Source organism: Vipera berus (assembly GCF_964194415.1).
Source record: "Vipera berus genome assembly, chromosome: 5".
In the NCBI taxonomy this organism is placed as follows: Eukaryota; Metazoa; Chordata; class Lepidosauria; order Squamata; family Viperidae; genus Vipera; species Vipera berus.
In genome coordinates this window covers 98,692,645-98,709,236 of record NC_138207.1, presented here as the reverse complement: position 1 = coordinate 98,709,236, position 16,592 = coordinate 98,692,645, and the positions used below count along the sequence as shown (strand labels likewise).

The following is a 16,592-nucleotide window of genomic DNA, read 5'->3' as shown; positions in this document are numbered from 1 at the left end:
GTTGGCAGAAGACGAGTAACAGGCACTCACTCTGTTACGCGGCACTCGGGATTTGACCTGCCAAACTGCCGACTTTCTGATCGACAAGCTCAGCGTCCTAACCCACTGAGCCACCGCGTCCCCAACAGATAGTTAGAACTGCAGAAAAAACAATCGCTACCAGCCTTCCTTCCACTGAGGACCGGTATCCTGCACAAGCAAGAAAGAGGACCGTGAAAATATTTACAGACCCCTCACATCCTGGACATAAACAATTTAAACTTCTTCCCTCAAGATGACACTATGGGGCATTGCGCACCAGAACGACTAGACCAGACATGTCAAACACAAGGCCTGGGGGCCGGATCCGGCCCGCGAAGTGCTTTCATGCGGCCCGCAAAGCCATCCTGGAAACAGTGAGGGAACAGCCCCCACTGCCTTGGCCCTGCCCTGAGACCCTCCTTCTGCCAGAGACCCTCAGATCTGTCCCACTCCTGCCCAGGCCCCCATAGGCACCCTTGATGCGAATGATGTAGAGCTGGCCATGCCCACCCAGCAGGACATACGCACTCTAGCCACGCCCACCCAGTAGGCCACGCCCACCCAGGCCACACCCACCCAGCCCCCTGAGGGCAACCGCAATGCTGATGCGGCCCTCAATGAAATTGAGTTTGACACCCCTGGACTAGACAGTTTTTTTCTCCCACGCCGTTACTCTGCTTAACAACTAATTCCCACAACATTGTCAAACTACCTAGTAAAGCTGTATTGCAATGATTCTCCTCGTCTTTCCTATTACCTATCCTTATCTTCTTATGTCTATGACTTCGTTGCTGGTATCTTACAATTTATATTGTTCTTTAGTATCCTAGGCGATCAAACCGGTCAGTCCTAGAGGAGATCAATCCTGACTGCTCTTTAGAAGGCCAGATCCTGAAGCTAAAACTCAAATACTTTGGCCACCTAATGAGAAGGAAGGACTCACTGGAGAAGAGCCTAATGCTGGGAAAGATCGAGGGCAATAGAAGAAGGGGACGACAGAGAATGAGGTGGCTGGATGGAGTCACTGAAGCAGTGGGCGTGAGCTTGAATGGACTCCAGAAGATGGTGGAGGACAGGAAGGCCTGGAGGAATGTTGTCCATAGGGTCGCGATGGGTCGGACACGACTTCGCAGCTAACAACAACAAAGATTGATGTTGTTTGCTTAGCCAGTATTCTATGACTATCACTAAGTGTTGCATCTTGTGGTGTATGATTAATGTATTTTCGTGTTGTACATGATCATGATTATTACTATTGCTTGCATGCACACTGAGAGCTTATGGATCAGAAATAAATTCCTTGTGTTTCCAACCACACTTGGCCAATAAATTCTATTCTGTCAGGAAATTTCTCCTTAGTTCTAGGTTGCTTCTCTCCTTGATGAGTTTCCATCCGTTGCTTCTTGTCCTGCCTTCAGGTGCTTTGGAGCCTAAATTGACTCCCTCTTCTTTGTGGAACCTCATCAGATATTGGAAGACTGTTATCTTGTCACCCCTAGACCTCCTTTTCCTTAAAGTAGACATACCCAATTCCTGCAAGTAGCAGATTTGGACCTGAGTGTTATTTGGTGGGGAAACCACTAGTGACTATATTAATGGGACCTCCATTAAAAAAAAGGAAATGGGGAATAAGGAGAAAATAAGTTATGTCCTCAAAGGAGAAGATTATGCCTGTTAACAGTACTTCAGTTTTCTGTTCATTTGTTTCTGAAAAAGACACTCTCTTAAAAGCACGGAGTCTTAAATGCTAATTAAGAGCTACCATCAATTCTAAAGGTTTTTTGGTATCCTTTTGACTTTGAAACCCAAGATTGAACACATTGAAGTGAAAAGGTACCAGAACAAAATACTAAATGAAGGGAGAATGCATTAAATTCAAATTCCCTTTGATACAGAAAGTCTTTAATTGATTTTAAATAGGTTGCTAAGAACTTCTGTGAACATGCTGTTAATTCGAACGAATGAAACACTTCCATTATGCTGCATCAAAACATTTCTAGAGAAGGGACATCAAAGAGGGGATTACTAAGATTCTAACATTTTGATTTAATTTTGTTGCGAGCTGCAAGTAATGTACTACCTTTATGTTTGTACAGAGTTATGCAAACAAGTGTTCAATTGCAGCTAATTCAAGCATTCACAAGTTTGGAGTGCCTAGGATAAGAAATAAAAACTCAGCGACTTTTACTCAGTTAATTTTTGGTTTGCAGACTGACTTTTGACATGTTTGCTCAAAAATGTTTACATGTTTGCCCTGTTGAGCTCTCTAAATTATTTTCCATTTTCAAATCCTGGGTTGCTTTGCTCGACTCTATGCCCCTTCCCCCCAATTTTTCCATAGATTTTAATATGAAAATAGCTCAGTCATCAATACTTATTTTGTATTATCATTATCTATCAGATTTTTACCCTGCCGTGATTACTTCATAAGAAACAAAAGGGAGTGAATATAGATAATTTTTCCTTCATTATCTTCCTCTTTTCCCCAAAACAACCCTATGAGGTTGATTGGGCTGAGAGAAAATGATTGGTCCAAATTCACTCAACCAGTTTTCAGGGTTAAGTCGGGGCTAGAATTCCCAAACTCCTGGTGACTGACTCAGAGTAACCCAGCTGACTTTGATGGCTAAGGCAGGGCTAGAATTCCCAATCTCCTGGTGATTGGCTCAGAGTAACCCAGCCGACTTTCATGGCTAAGGCGGGGCTAGAATTCCCAATCTCCTGGTGACTGGCTCAGAGTAACCCAGCCGACTTTCATGGCTAAGGCGGGGCTAGAATTCCCAATCTCCTGGTGATTGGCTCAGAGTAACCCAGCCGACTTTGATGGCTAAGGCGGGGCTAGAATTCCCAATCTCCTGGTGACTGGCTCAGAGTAACCCAGCCGACTTTCATGGCTAAGGCGGGGCTAGAATTCCCAATCTCCTGGTGACTGGCTCAGAGTAACCCAGCCAACTTTCATGGCTAAGGGAGGAAACTAGAATTCTCTGTCTTTTTGTTTCTATATGGTATCCAGCCTTAACCATTACACAAACGGGATGTCACATTTGTATGCCACAAATGTCTGTGCCTTCTTTTTCCTTGATAGTTTTACTAATATGCTTTTGGTGTGTGTTTTCTTCTCTGAGTCTGGGAAACAAATTATTTTGGCATGTTTGGTCTTTAAGGAATGGGCACTTTTTTAACTTGTTTATAAATGATCAGGCATTAAGGGTGAGCAGTGAGATATCCAATCTTGCTGATGATATTAAATAATTCAGGTCAGACAAAGCAGAGAGGCATTGCGAAAATGGAAATGGTTCTTAAAAACAGTGGATATGGTTCAATATAAACATCTCTAAACTTTTTTGCTCACTGAAGCAAAACAATTCAAACTTTATATATGTGTGTGTTTGTGTGTGTGTGTATGTGTGTGTAATTTTTTTTTCCTTGCTAACAAAGAATAAAGGGAGACCGATATGATCATTTCAAACTTATTTGTTCTCATCAGTCAGCCATACAAATAAGTTTGAAATGATCATATCAGTCTCCCTTTATTCTTTGTTAGCAAGCAAAAAAAAATTATACAAATATGAGCTGCCACTGCTGTGGCTACTGCCTGTAGATGGCCTTGGCCTAGGCTGAAACAGGAAATAAGATTTGTCCCATGTCTGGGACCAAGCAAGTGTATTCTGAATGCTTAACAAACATATATATATATGTGTAGGTGCAACGTTTCGACGGAATCCCATCCGTCATCATCAGGCTGGTGGCTTTAGCTTCCTTCTTCTGGGAGAAGCATGTGGCTGTTTGTTCCTCTTTTTTAAACTGCCAGAGGGGGTGTGTTCTGTGGGTGGAGGTGTGCTCTGATTGGGTGGGGGACCAAGTGTGTTCTGATTGGGTGGGAGTGTGTTTTGAATGGTGGGTGTGTTCTGATTGGGTGGGGGCGTGTTCTGAGTGGATGGGCTGGTCTCAGCTGCCAGCTCCAGACCTGAGCTGGTGAGTTGTGCTGCTTTTGTTCGGCTTCGTGTTTGTGGTGGTGCCATGTTTTTATAGTGGGTGTCAGTTTGCTTATTGTGTGGTTTGGAGGGGTTTAAAGTGGCTGATGTATATATATAGTATGATTTAGTTGTCAGTGACTGATCAGGAAATGGATATTAAACTCGGCGTTGACAACCAGGATAAAAATATCATCTTAGTGTGTGTGTCTTTTGTAAAAAAAAAAAAAAAGCAAATTCCATGCTAGGAATCCATCAGGAAATAAAAAAAACCTCTGCCTACTAATGTCCTAATTTGCAAATTGATTTAAAATTGCCCCCATGAACCCTGATTTCCAGATTTGGGGTCATGCCAAAGACACAGGTCCACATAATTAAAATTTTGACTGATCTTGGGAGGGGGTAAATAAAGTCCATCGAAGTGAAGCCATTGGGATATCAAAGCTGTTACTGGGAAAAAGCAATTACGTCTTACTGTGTGTTAATACTGATGGCTTAAATCAGTCACGCTCCTGTCTTGCAGAAATGGTAAATATGACGTTAATGGTAAGTTTGGTCCAGTGGTTAAAGCCGCAGGCTAGAAAGTGGGAGACTGTGAGTTGAATTCCATGAAAGTCAGCTGGACCAATCGCCAGGAGATGATGAGTTCTAGTCCTGCCTTAGGGATAAAAAACAGCTTGATGACTTTTGACCCATCACCCGGAGATGGTGAATTCTAGCCGTGCCTTAGCCGTAAAAGCCAGCTGGTAGAGTTTGGGCCAATCACCAGGATATGGTGAATTCTAGTCCTGCCTTAGTGATGAAAACCAGCTCAGTGACTCTTTCTCAGCCCAACTCACCTCACAGGGTTGATGTTGTAAGGAAAACAGGAGGAGGAAAGGGTGTTGGTGTCAGATCCCCTCAAAACTGCATTCTTGGGGCTCTTCCATTCTGATGAGAGGGCAGAGGCTTCACTTTGTTCTTTTCACCTTTGATGTATCTCTTTGGGTGTGAAAGCGGGGAGGAATATGCCTGGGCCATCTACCTTATCTTAGGATGTAATGCCTAAGAACCGTGCCTTATCGCTTCACACCTGTGTTAATGGCTGGAAATGAACTGGACAGTCGGGCATTAGGGAGGGGTTTGAACAAGGTCTTTTATTCTAATGTTTTGCATGGGAATTATTCAGATCTTGCCTTGCCTTTCTGCTTTCACTACCTCTCAATAAAAGTTGCTCTTTGAAACAATGCCAGTTTCAAGAGTTCTGCTTTCTTGGGAGGGCTAGTTGAGGCATGACCTGACAGTTAGATATGTTCCACCACCTTGAGTTATTTGTAAATAAATAATAAAGGTGGGAAATAGATAGATAGATAGATAGATAGATAGATAGATAGATAGATAGATAGATAGATGATAGATAGATAGATAGATAGATAGATAGATAGATAGATAGATAGATAGATAGATAGATAGATAGATGGGTGGGAGGGAGGAGGAGGAAGAAGATAGACAGACAGACAGACAGACAGACAGACAGACAGACAGACAGACAGACAGACAGACAGACAGACAGATAGATAGATAGATAGATAGATAGATAGATAGATAGATAGATAGATAGATAGATAGATAGATAGATAGATAAGACTGGTGGCAGAGTGGTCAGAATGCAGTATTGCAGGCTAATTCTGCCGACTGCCAGTAATTCGATCCTCAACCAGCTCAAGGTTGACTCAACCTTCCATCCTTCCAAGGTCGGTAAAATAAGGATGGGGGGGGCATATGCTGACTCTGTAAACCACTTAGAGACGGTTGTAAAGGGGCGGTATATAAGTCTAAGTGCTACTATTATTTTATCCATTCTTAATTTTATTTTTCCCCATATCTGGATTAGCATTTAATTCATAAAAATATGTGTGTGTCCTAGATGTATAGACAATTTGAATTTAGTGCAGCCCAATATACTGATTGTATATTATTTTCACTAATTAATGGATTTTGAGCCGCTTTAGCAAAAACAAAAACTGTGTTCTAATATATTTTGATTGGGGAACTGCAATACACTATTAGGAAAATGATATTTATGAAACACCAGTAGTTGTTATTTGAGGAGTGGATTTGGAGCAAGAAATTAAGGATGTTTAAAGTGTTTCAATGATTGTCCTGGATTTTGAGTGTTGTGTCACAAGGCAACAAGGTTAAAGGAACAGCAGTTGCTAGGCAATGAAAGAATGAGGAAGGCAAGGGAAAGGGGACACACACACACACACACACACACACACACACACAAAGCTTAAGAAGAGAATAATAAAATTAAAGTAAAAACTGAAGCCCAACTCACCAACAGGGGGGGGGAAAATAAAGTGAACGAAAATCTAATATGAAAAAGAGTAAAATGTTAAGATGGAAGGAGAGTGATTTGAGAAGCAAATGTTGCAAAACCAAATCAGCCAGGGATCTCGCAGAAAAGATTAGCTGCACACTGTAGCTGAAAAGCACCATGCAGATGTCGCAGCAACAACTGATCTTCGGGCTGCAAAGTTATGCCCCCAGTGGGGGGGGAAAGCCCTTTAGCAGGATTTGCCTGCATGTCTCAAGTGCTACCTAATGTGTTTTCAGCCTCAGTCGGCCACTCAACATTGTAATCACGAAGGTAGCTCTCTAACGGAAAGGAAAGGAAAGGAAGGGAAGGGAAGGGAAGGAAAGGAAAGGAAAGGAAAGGAAAGGAAAGGAAAGGAAAGGAAAGGAAAGGAAAGGAAAGGAAAGGAAAGGAAAGGAGAATTAAGGAAGGAAAGGAAAGGAAAGGGAAGGAAAAAGGAGAATTAAGGAAAGGAAAGGAAAGGGAAGGGAAGGAAAGGGAAGGGAAGGGAAGGGAAGGAAAGGAAAGGAAAGGAAAGGAAAGGAAAGGAAAGGAAAGGAAAGGAAAGGAAAGGAAAGGAAAGGAAAGGAAAGGAAAGGAAAGGAAAGGAAAGGAAAGGAAAAAGGAGAATTAAGGAAGGAAAGGTAAGGTAAGGTAAGGTAAGGTAAGGTAAGGGAAGGGAAGGGAAGGGAAGGAAAGGAAAGGAAAGGGAAGGGAAGGGAAGGGAAGGGAAGGAGAATTAAGGGAAGGGAAGGGAAGGGAAGGGAAGGGAAGGGAAGGAAAGGAAAGGAAAGGAAAGGAAAGGAAAGGAAAGGAAAGGAAAGGAAAGGAAAGGAAAGGAAAGGAAAGGAAAGGAAAGGAAAGGAAAGGAGAATTAAGGGAAGGGAAGGGAAGAAAAGGAAAGGAAAGGAGACAGAGAGAAGAAGGGGAAGGGGAAAGGATGAAAGGAAGAGAGGAAGAGAGAGAAGAAGGGAGGAGAAACAGAAGAAGATAGGAAAGCAAAGGAAAGAAATTGCATCTCCAATAATTACATGACTGGAAGGCAATGCTATTCATCCATCTACTTGCTTTCTGAGTATTTTGAGCAAAGACAGCAACCGAAACGACAGTTCTGAGTCACTGTGTTAGTTAACTATACATTCTCATGCATGTTCACATTTTTACAAAAACGGTCAGACAATCAGATATTAAACGTATCGTCTGACATCTATGTCTGGTAAACAAAATAGTTCGTGTCTATTTATTCCATTCCATTTGCGTACCTTCCCATTAAGCGGCTAATTTTGTAGTCTGTTTAAATTTGGTTAAAGTTCTATGGAAGAGTGTCCTGTGTCACAATCACCGATCAGAAAACTTAAAATATCAACAAATATCAACAAAGGGATAATTAGTTGAAGGGATCAGCTGCTGTTGTATCTTCAACACCGCCCAGCCATTGATAGACAGTACCTCTTAAAGAAAGGTTTAAGCAAATGCACCTTTCTGCTTTTTAGACTTTCGTTAACAAAGGAGGACATTAAAAAGCTCGTTAAAATAAACCAACTTACAGAGCAGCTGTCAGGACCCACCCCAAACCACGTCTTAGGAAGACAAAACTCTTGGAGTCAAATCTAGTCCAAAAAGAATCTTTACTATGACATGCTTGGTTGTAGGAATACAAGACAGGACTTAATATTGTCCCATGAACTAAACCCTTATATAGAGTTCCCGGTTTAACCCCCCTTAGCCCCATTTGGTCAGTCCCCCATCCTTTATCTCGTATCATCCCTCTCGTGGGAAGAAGGAACTTAGGACCTTTCATGTTTATTGCTCTCTTCCCTGACACAAGCCAGATGCTAGCCCCCCCTTTTGTTTCCCCAGTTCAAAAGGCTTCTCTTTTCCTTTGAAATGCCTAATACCGGTTCAATACACATCCATTCTCTCCTCTTCGGGAGATGGCAGAATCCATGGAATAATGTTTGAAACATACATTTATGAATATGATATAAATGGATTCTGACAGCAGCCGTGATTTATCTTTAATGCTGCACTGGTTCAACTGTTTCTGACGGCGCTGCCTAAATTTCCGTCTGCAACATGAGACCAATGTTTGCCTTCATTTTTCTGAGATATAATCCCAAACAGTTTCGGAAGAAAAATGGAGAAGGTGTCATTGGTTCTTTGGGGGGGGGGTTGGTTTTTTTTTTACTGTGGGAGTTTGAAAATACTTAGTCATTTGCTTTGTCACACAAACTATTTCACTGGTGCAGATAGCATGTTAGTTTAGAAGGCTGCTCGGACATCAGTTTCTCAGATCTAAGCATAGATTGCAGAGAAGCCTTAAGCTCTTGAAAAATGCAAACTGCAGACTACACTGAACAAATAATTGCTGTATTAACTTATTTTTGGATCGGAGCATCTGGAAGAAATATTAATTTTTCGCCCTTTAAGCACCAACAGCTGAACAGCTCTTCTGCTTGGCAATTTAGGGTAGATGAATCTTGACAAAATTTGGAAGCTGCATAAATCATAGCATCTCACTTCTGGTCCATATTCCTTCAGAATATTTAGAATATTAGCACATTTTCTTTTCGTAGCAAAGGAAAAGAATCGTAGCACCTGATGCAACTCCAGTGGCTCTGCCTCAAGTGGAAGGAAACCTAGAAATAATCCAGTCATAGTGTGTGGTGGCCTAATACTTAAGACTCTGGGTTTGTCAATCAGAAAGTTGGTAGTTTGAGAACCAAATAGTGTGTGATGGGGTCAGTTGTTCTTGCCCCAGCTCCTGTCTTCCTAGAAGTTTGAAAGCACAGAAATGCAAGTAGATAAATAGGTACCACTTCACTTGGGAGGAAACAGCATTCCATGCACCTCAGTGTATAATCATGCTGATGCTGGCTACATGACTGCAGAAATGTCTTCAAACAACACTGGCTCCCTTGATTAAGAAATGGAGATGGACATGACTGCACGGGGGAATCCTTTACCAAATAACTGTCTTGATCAACACACAGTAGCCCAAGGGCTTTTAACATGTGGAATAGAATAGAATAGAATAGAATAGAATAGAATAGAATAGAATAGAATAGAATAGAATAGAATAGAATAGAATAGAATAGAATAGAATAGAATAGAATAGAATAGAATAGAATAGAATAGAATAGGAGAGGAGAGGAGAGGAGAGGAGAGGAGAGGAGAGGAGAGGAGAAGAGAAGAGAAGAGAAGAGAAGAGAAGAGAAGAGAAGAGAAGAGAAGAGAAGAGAAGAGAAGAGAAGAGAAGAGAAGAGAAGAGAAGAGAATATGGAATGGAATGCACCCTCCAAGGGATGAAGAGAGACCAACTGTTCATTATGGCTTTGGGATAAAGATGTGTATCTATCCATACTGTTTCATGCACCTGAGAGATTTTGGCCAAGTCTCAGCTGAGTAATCAAGTTGAATTCAGGAGTCTGATGTTTACAGCTGATTTCTGGTCAGAACAACCTGTGAACAGTCTAAATAGAATACCCCTCATTAGGGAACCATCAAACGATTTTTGTTTTAATCTTTCTCTTTGAGGATTCCGCCTTGCCTAGGACATTCTAAATCTCATCTCTGTATTTTCTTACTTAGTGATACCTTACTTGGCAATAAATAGAATCTAAATATAAATGATGTTATGGTGAGGTTGACATTAGAACATAGTAATCCATGTGACTTTAGAAGATTATCCTCCATCTCTCTCTCTCTCTCTCTCTCTCTCTCTCTCTCTCTCTCTCTCTCTCTCTCTTCCATATCAATAATAATAATAATAATAATAATAATAATAATAATAATAATAATAATAATAATAATGAAGAAGAAGAAGAAGAAGAAGAAGAAGAAGAAGAAGAAGAAGAAGAAGAAGAAGAAGAAGAAGAAGAAGAAGAAGAAGTTGGAAGGGACCTTGGAGGTCATCTAGTCCAACCCCCTGCTCAGGCAGGAAACCCTATACCATTTCAGGCAAATGGCTGTCCAGTCTCTTCTTAAAAACTTCCAGTGTTGGAGCATTCACCGCTTCTGGAGGCAGGTTGTTCCACTGGTTAATTGTTCTAACTGTCAGGAAGTTTCTCCTTAGTTCTAGGTTGCTTCTCTCCTTGATTAGTTTCCATCTGTTGCTTCTTGTCCTGCCTTCAGGTGCTTTGGAGAATAGCTTGACTCCCTCTTCTTTGGGGCAGCCCCTGAGACACTGCTATCATGTCACCCCTCACCCTTCTCTTCGTTAAACTACACATATCCAATTCCAGCAACCGTTCCCTATATGTTTTAGCCTCCAGTCCCCCAATCATCTTTGCTGCTCTTCTCTGTACCCTTTCTAGAGTCTCGACATCTTTTTTTACATCGTGAAATTAAATTTATCGACTTCCGGTGGCTGCGCGGCGCCGGAGACAGCCTTCCCGGGCTGCCCGCGGCTCAGCTGAGTGATTTTCGCCCGAAACAGCGCCGATCAGCTGTTCGGGCGAATTTGAAGCCCCCTCCTTGGGAGAAGAGGAGGGGTTGAGGCCCCAGGTAGGGGTCGAGTTCTCCGGGGCCGCCTGAGCTTGCAGCTTGGGCGGCCGAAGGATCGAACTCCCCCATAGCCTGGGTCGCTCCCAGCTGGCCAGCGCCTCTGCTCCTGATTTTATGGAGCAGAGCCAGGCGTCTGCGACCACCCCTGCCTGAAGGAAGGACTATGGAATAAAAAGAGCAGGCAGAGCGGTACAAGAGGAAAAGGTGAAGAGGATTATTTTATTTTACTCTCGAGCTTGATGGACTTTTTAAACTTAAAGTGAAAGTGCGTCACAATTGAAAGTAAAAGATGGCGGCTAAACCTCCCCCTAAAACTCTTCGGAGTGCTGGAACTTCTCCGGTGCAACAATCATCATTGCAGGCATTGCATCCTCCTGATGTATTGACATCGAAGGACTTACAAGATGCTCTTGAAAAACATACCCAGGTAATTTTGGAATCAATGGGTGATAAATTTGCACAGATGGAGGAGAAATTGAAGAAGTTGGAGGAGAGAATGGAGGAGAGGATGGAACAGAAGTTCAGTGTGATGAAGGTAGACATTTTGTCTTCAGTGTATAAAGTGGCTGAATGTGTGGAAGATTTGGATGAAAAAGTGGAAGATTTGACTCAAAAGAATGCCATATTAGAAGCAAAAGTATTGGAGAATGAAGATTTAAGAGACAAAATGGATAGAGAATTGAGTCTTGCTCAATATTTCCAGATGTAGTTTGCCATTAGAATCAGAGGTTTAAAGGAGAATATTAAGGAAGATCTAAAGCAGCTGGTTTCTGAGGCTCTCGAAGTGGTATTGAATCAGCCAGCATCTGAAATAAAAGGAGGCATGGATAAAGTGTTTCGTGTGAACTCATGGATTGCTAGACAGAGAAAGTTGCCTAGAGATGTGGTGGTTTATTTTGTAAAAAGGGAAATTAGAGATGAAGTTATACAAGCTGCCTATGATACTAAAGTCGTGATTGCTGATCAAGAAGTTCTGGTTCTAAAAGAAATTCCTCCAAAGATTTTAAGGAGAAGGAAGGATTTTACATTTCTTGTGCAAGAGCTCAAGCAACGAGATATAAGGTTCAGATGGGAGATCCCAGCTGGGTTGATGGTGATGCATGAAGGTAAAAGGTACCGTCTGGTTACTGTGATGCAAGCGCGTGATTTTTACAATAATGTTTTAAAAGCAACCCCATTAACACTTCTGGAAGCTGCAAAGGGATCTGGAGAAGGAGAACATCAAGAGGCTGAAGATGGACAGACAGAGGAGAATGGTGCTGCAGGAGATCAAGTTATAACACCTTTGGATGATCCCAGAGAACAGAGGGTGACGCGTGCTGCTTTAAAACGATCAAAAAAGATAAAAGAACAAGATCAGCAGAAGTCTATGGAACTTTCACAACGTACTTACAGCCAAGTAGTGGGAGGTGGGAAAAGATTTGGGTGAGGAATGTAAAATTTATACAAGTTTGAAATCTAAGAGAGAATTTTTACAAAATGTTTTATAGATGGTATTTAGATTTTAAAAAGCTAAGTATGTATCTGAATTATTAGCCTAAATGTTGGAGGTGCGGTGATGAAGACGTAATATATTTTCATATATGCTGGACTTGTAAAAGGTTAAGGCTTTTTGGATAAAAGTCTGGTGGAACATACTAAGTTGATGTTGAATTTAATTACGGCAGCAAGACTTTTGATAGGTTAGTACTGGAAAGAGGAACTGCCGACCATAGAAGAGTGGACTTTAAAGGTTTCCGACCTGGTTGAAATGGCGAAGATTTCTGCCTATTTGAAAGATTACTTGCAGGAACGCTATATTATGGAAGGGAGAAAATGGCTTGAGTTTATCTAGAATAAGTATAGGGTTAAGAAGTTTTATATTTGAATAAGTCTTCTTTCTTTGTTTCTTTTTCTATATTAGTTTTTTTATATATATTTAATATTACTAAGGTTTGTTTTATCCTATATAAGCTAGAGAGTGATAGATTTTAGAGTTTATGGTTGTTAGTATATGGTTGTTTATGATTGTTTTATATATATATATATATACCTTGTATTTAGCTCTGGGAAGTCGGGGGGAGGGGGGGAGGGGGGAGAGGAAGGGGGAGGGAGAAGGGTGGGGGAGGGGGGATTTTTTAAGGGAAAAATTGTATGTTAAAACTTTTCAATAAAAAAAAAAATATCTATAGAGATTTATGTGGCCACCCAACTTGCCAAAATGTGACTCTAGGCATCAGGTCCCTTCTTTGAGTGTTGGATATCCACAGCGGAAGAATCATGCTGTTTATCCTTCTATTTGTTTTCTGGATATTTTGAGCAAAGATAGTCACCAAAATGAGACAGTTTTGAGTTAATTAACTATATGTTCTAATGTATGCAAACCTTTTTACATAATATATTTGTCATGTGTTGGAAGGGAAGGGAAGGGGGAGGGGAAGGAAAAGAAAAGAAAAGAAAAGAAAAGAAAAGAAAAGACAAGAAAAGAAAAGAAAAGAAAAGAAAAGAAAAGAAAAGAAAAAAGGAAGGAAAAGAAAAGACAAGAAAAAGGGAAGGAAAGGAATATTAGTATCACTGTGAAAAAATAAGTTATTTCTGCCATTTTCGGATTGAAGAAGTAGATCTACAAATAGCATTTTCTTCTTAGTGATGTTCTAGATGTTCTAGATGTTCTGTGGCACTCTGTCCTTGCTTTGGCAGCACAGAACAGAGAGGATGTGAAGCACGAAGGACTGAATGCTCACTCAATTATTGCAAAGCTGTTTTATCTTTCATTGCAGGCTCCCTTTGCATGCCTAGTTGAGTCTGCCTGCAAGGCGTTCTGAAGTACAATGTTTGCACAGGCTAAATACATGCTAGGCTGCTGGCATACATATATCTAAATATGCCATGCTGGGTGGGCAGAAATGCTTGTGCAGAGATACTGTTGTATTGTGAAAAAAGGAGAAAGAACGAAAATGACATCTGCATTTAAAAGATAACTAGCGATCCATGGACTATCCTGTTTCTGGTCTGGGTGAGTTTCGTACATGCCCATTTAGAAGTTTACGCAGTCTTGTTTCAAACATAGTTTGCCTAAACCAGACATGTCAAACACAAGGCCCAGGGGCCAGATCCGGCCCGCGAAGTGGTTTCATGCGGCCCGCGAAGCCATCCTGGAAACAGTGAGGGAACGGTCCCCACTGTCTTGGCCCTGGCCCAGAGACCCTCCTCCTGCCAGAGACCCTCAGATCTGTCCCACTCCTGCCCAGGCCCCCATAGGCACCCTTGATGCAAACGATGTAGAGCTGGCCACGCCCACCCAGTAGGCCATACGCACTCTAGCCACGCCCACCCAGTAGGCCACGCCCACCCTGGCCATACCCACCCGGCCCCTTGAGGGCAACCGCAATGCTGATGCGGCCCTCAATGAAATTGAGTTTGACACCCCTGGCCTAAACCTCCAAATCGGAATACATTTTGAAAAGCAGTTGGTTGCTATTACAGACTGCATAGGGCCAGTAACTATACTTTAATATAATACTATTTCCTTCTCAAGGTGCCTAAAGTTGTTTTATGTACAAAATGTATTTTCCTGTTGACTTGAAGTGAATAATTGAATCAGAAACATGATGATGACTGCTGGATAACTGTCTAATAACCTGGATATTTTTGCCCAGGCTAGAATTTATTTTTCAAAAGAAGCATCTGGCATTTTTTCAAGAAACCATAAGTGGATTACAATTATAAATCCTAGTACCTGGCTTGTATTGTGCAGGCTGGGCAGGTGAACAAGTCTTGAGCTTATTTAGTAATTGGATAGGAGTCTATCAGAAAATCCCACTGAAGTCAAAATTGCTCATACTTTGACATAATTAATGCTACTAATCTAGAAAATTGGCTAGCTGGAATGTAGGATGTGGTGTTCTTTCTTTCTTTCTTCCTTCCTTCCTTTCTTTCTTTCTTTCTTTCTTTCTTTCTTTCTTTCTTTCTTTCTTTCTTTCTTTCTCTCTCTCTCTCTCTCTCTCTCTCTCTCTCTCTCTCTCTCTCTCTCTCTTTCTTTCTTTCTGCCTTTATTATTTTCTTTCTTTCTTTCTTTCTTTCTTTCTTTCTTTCTTTCTTTCTTTCTTTCTTTCTTTCTCTCTCTCTCTCTCTCTCTCTCTTTCTTTCTTTCTTTCTTTCTTTCTCTCTCTCTTTCTTTCTTTCTTTCTTTCTTTCTTTCTTTCTTTCTTTCTTTCTTTCTTTCTTTCTTTCTTTCTTTCTTTCTTTCTTTCTGCCTTTATTATTTTTTTTATGAACAACTTAAGGCAACAAACATATCTAATACCCTTTCCCCATAACAGCAACCCTGTGAAGTGAGTTGGGTGGAGAGACAGTGATTGGCTCAATGTCACCCAACTGGCTTTAATGCCTAAGGCGGGACTAGAACTCACCGTCTCCTGGTGATTGGCCCAAAGACAACCAGCTGGGTTTCATGCCTAAGGCAGGACTAGAAATCATAGTTTCTTGGTGATTGGCCCAAAGTCACCCAACCAGCTTTCATGCCTAAGGCAGGACTGCAACCCACTGTCTCCTGGTGATTGGCCCAAAGTCATCCAGTCAAATTTCATTCCTAAGGCAGGACTGGAACTCATCATCTCTAACCGGGTGCTTTAGTAAACCGAAACCAAACTGGCTCATACTGCACTCAAGCTGTGGTTAAAATTTGGAGTCCACGGATCTCACCAGCCTGGAAGTTTTGACCAAGAAAATAAGGGAAGACTGATCATGGTTTGCATTGTAGGTTTCATTCTCAGTGGGGCAGACCAAGGTAGTACTACTAGACCCCCTAACGAAAGTTGAGTGCTGAAATCTTCTGTGCCAGCGAAACTGTGAATCCAACTTCCCAAATCCAAGATAAATTATTCCATTGTCAGATTTTTTTTAAAATGGTCACAAGCAGAATTGGTTTAACGTAATAATTTGCACGACGGAAGAGGCAAGGTTGAAAAAGATGTTTCATTTCAGCAAATGCTTGGAGCAAAATGTCCCTTCTAAAGAAAAAAAAAACATATAAATTGTCTTAGATATAGGTTTATTGAAAAGTATCCTCAGCCTGTTATAAAAGGGGGAGGGGAAATATGGTCTGTTTGCTTCTGTCTTTCTAAATGACACTTGAAATCATCAGAGAGAATGAAAGAGAGAGAGAGAGAGAGAGAGAGAGAGAGAGAGAGAGAGAGAGAGAGAGAGAGAGAGAGAGAATGAAAGAGAGAGAGAAAGAGAGAGAGAGAGAGAGACCGCATTGCAAGTCATCATCAAAGCTATTTGTATACAAAGAAAACACAAGAGAGATGCATCTTCAATGCTTCTTCTGCATGGTTTGTTCCCAGTGCTATTAAATGAAAACATTATTTAGAATTTTTCCCCTTCACTTACTTAAAGCTTTTGTTTCTTCGCTTGTTTAAAAAAAAAGATGAAAGGAGACACGGGGGGAAAGTGATATGAAGATGCAAAACAAAACAAAATCTGTCAATTGACTCTCAGGATATGTGCTTATGATTTCCATCAAAATAGGTTAGGTTTGCTTCCTGTCATCATATTTCTGAATTCTCCTCACTGCCTTAGGTCTATAATGTAATAAGACCGAAAGGAATAGTTTCAGATTTTTCTTCATGGTAGCAGTTCTTTTCTTATTCTCTTTTTTCAAATGTTCCTTGTCAGCGGGAACTGAAGAACAGAATGAATTTCTAGTCGGCTGCATGTTCGTAAGATAGCATAACTGTGCAAAAAGGTTTTGCCCAATTGAGGCCTTTGAA

General features: G+C 41.2%; 1 protein-coding gene and 1 long non-coding RNA gene across 2 annotated transcripts in view; one reads left to right on the top strand and one right to left on the bottom strand.

Moving 5' to 3' along the window:
* The window catches only part of NRG3 (neuregulin 3), a gene marked incomplete at its 5' end in the record, with an annotated part of 601,033 nt that overhangs the window by 418,929 nt on the left and 165,512 nt on the right, over positions 1–16,592 (top strand). The window lies entirely within an intron of this gene.
* LOC308669198 overlaps positions 14,852–16,592 on the bottom strand; it is a 119,577-nt gene continuing 117,836 nt past the window's right edge. Inside the window, exon 2 of the long non-coding RNA XR_014026721.1 lies at positions 14,852–15,070. This is a non-coding gene — a long non-coding RNA (uncharacterized lncRNA). The remainder of the gene's footprint in view (positions 15,071–16,592) is intronic.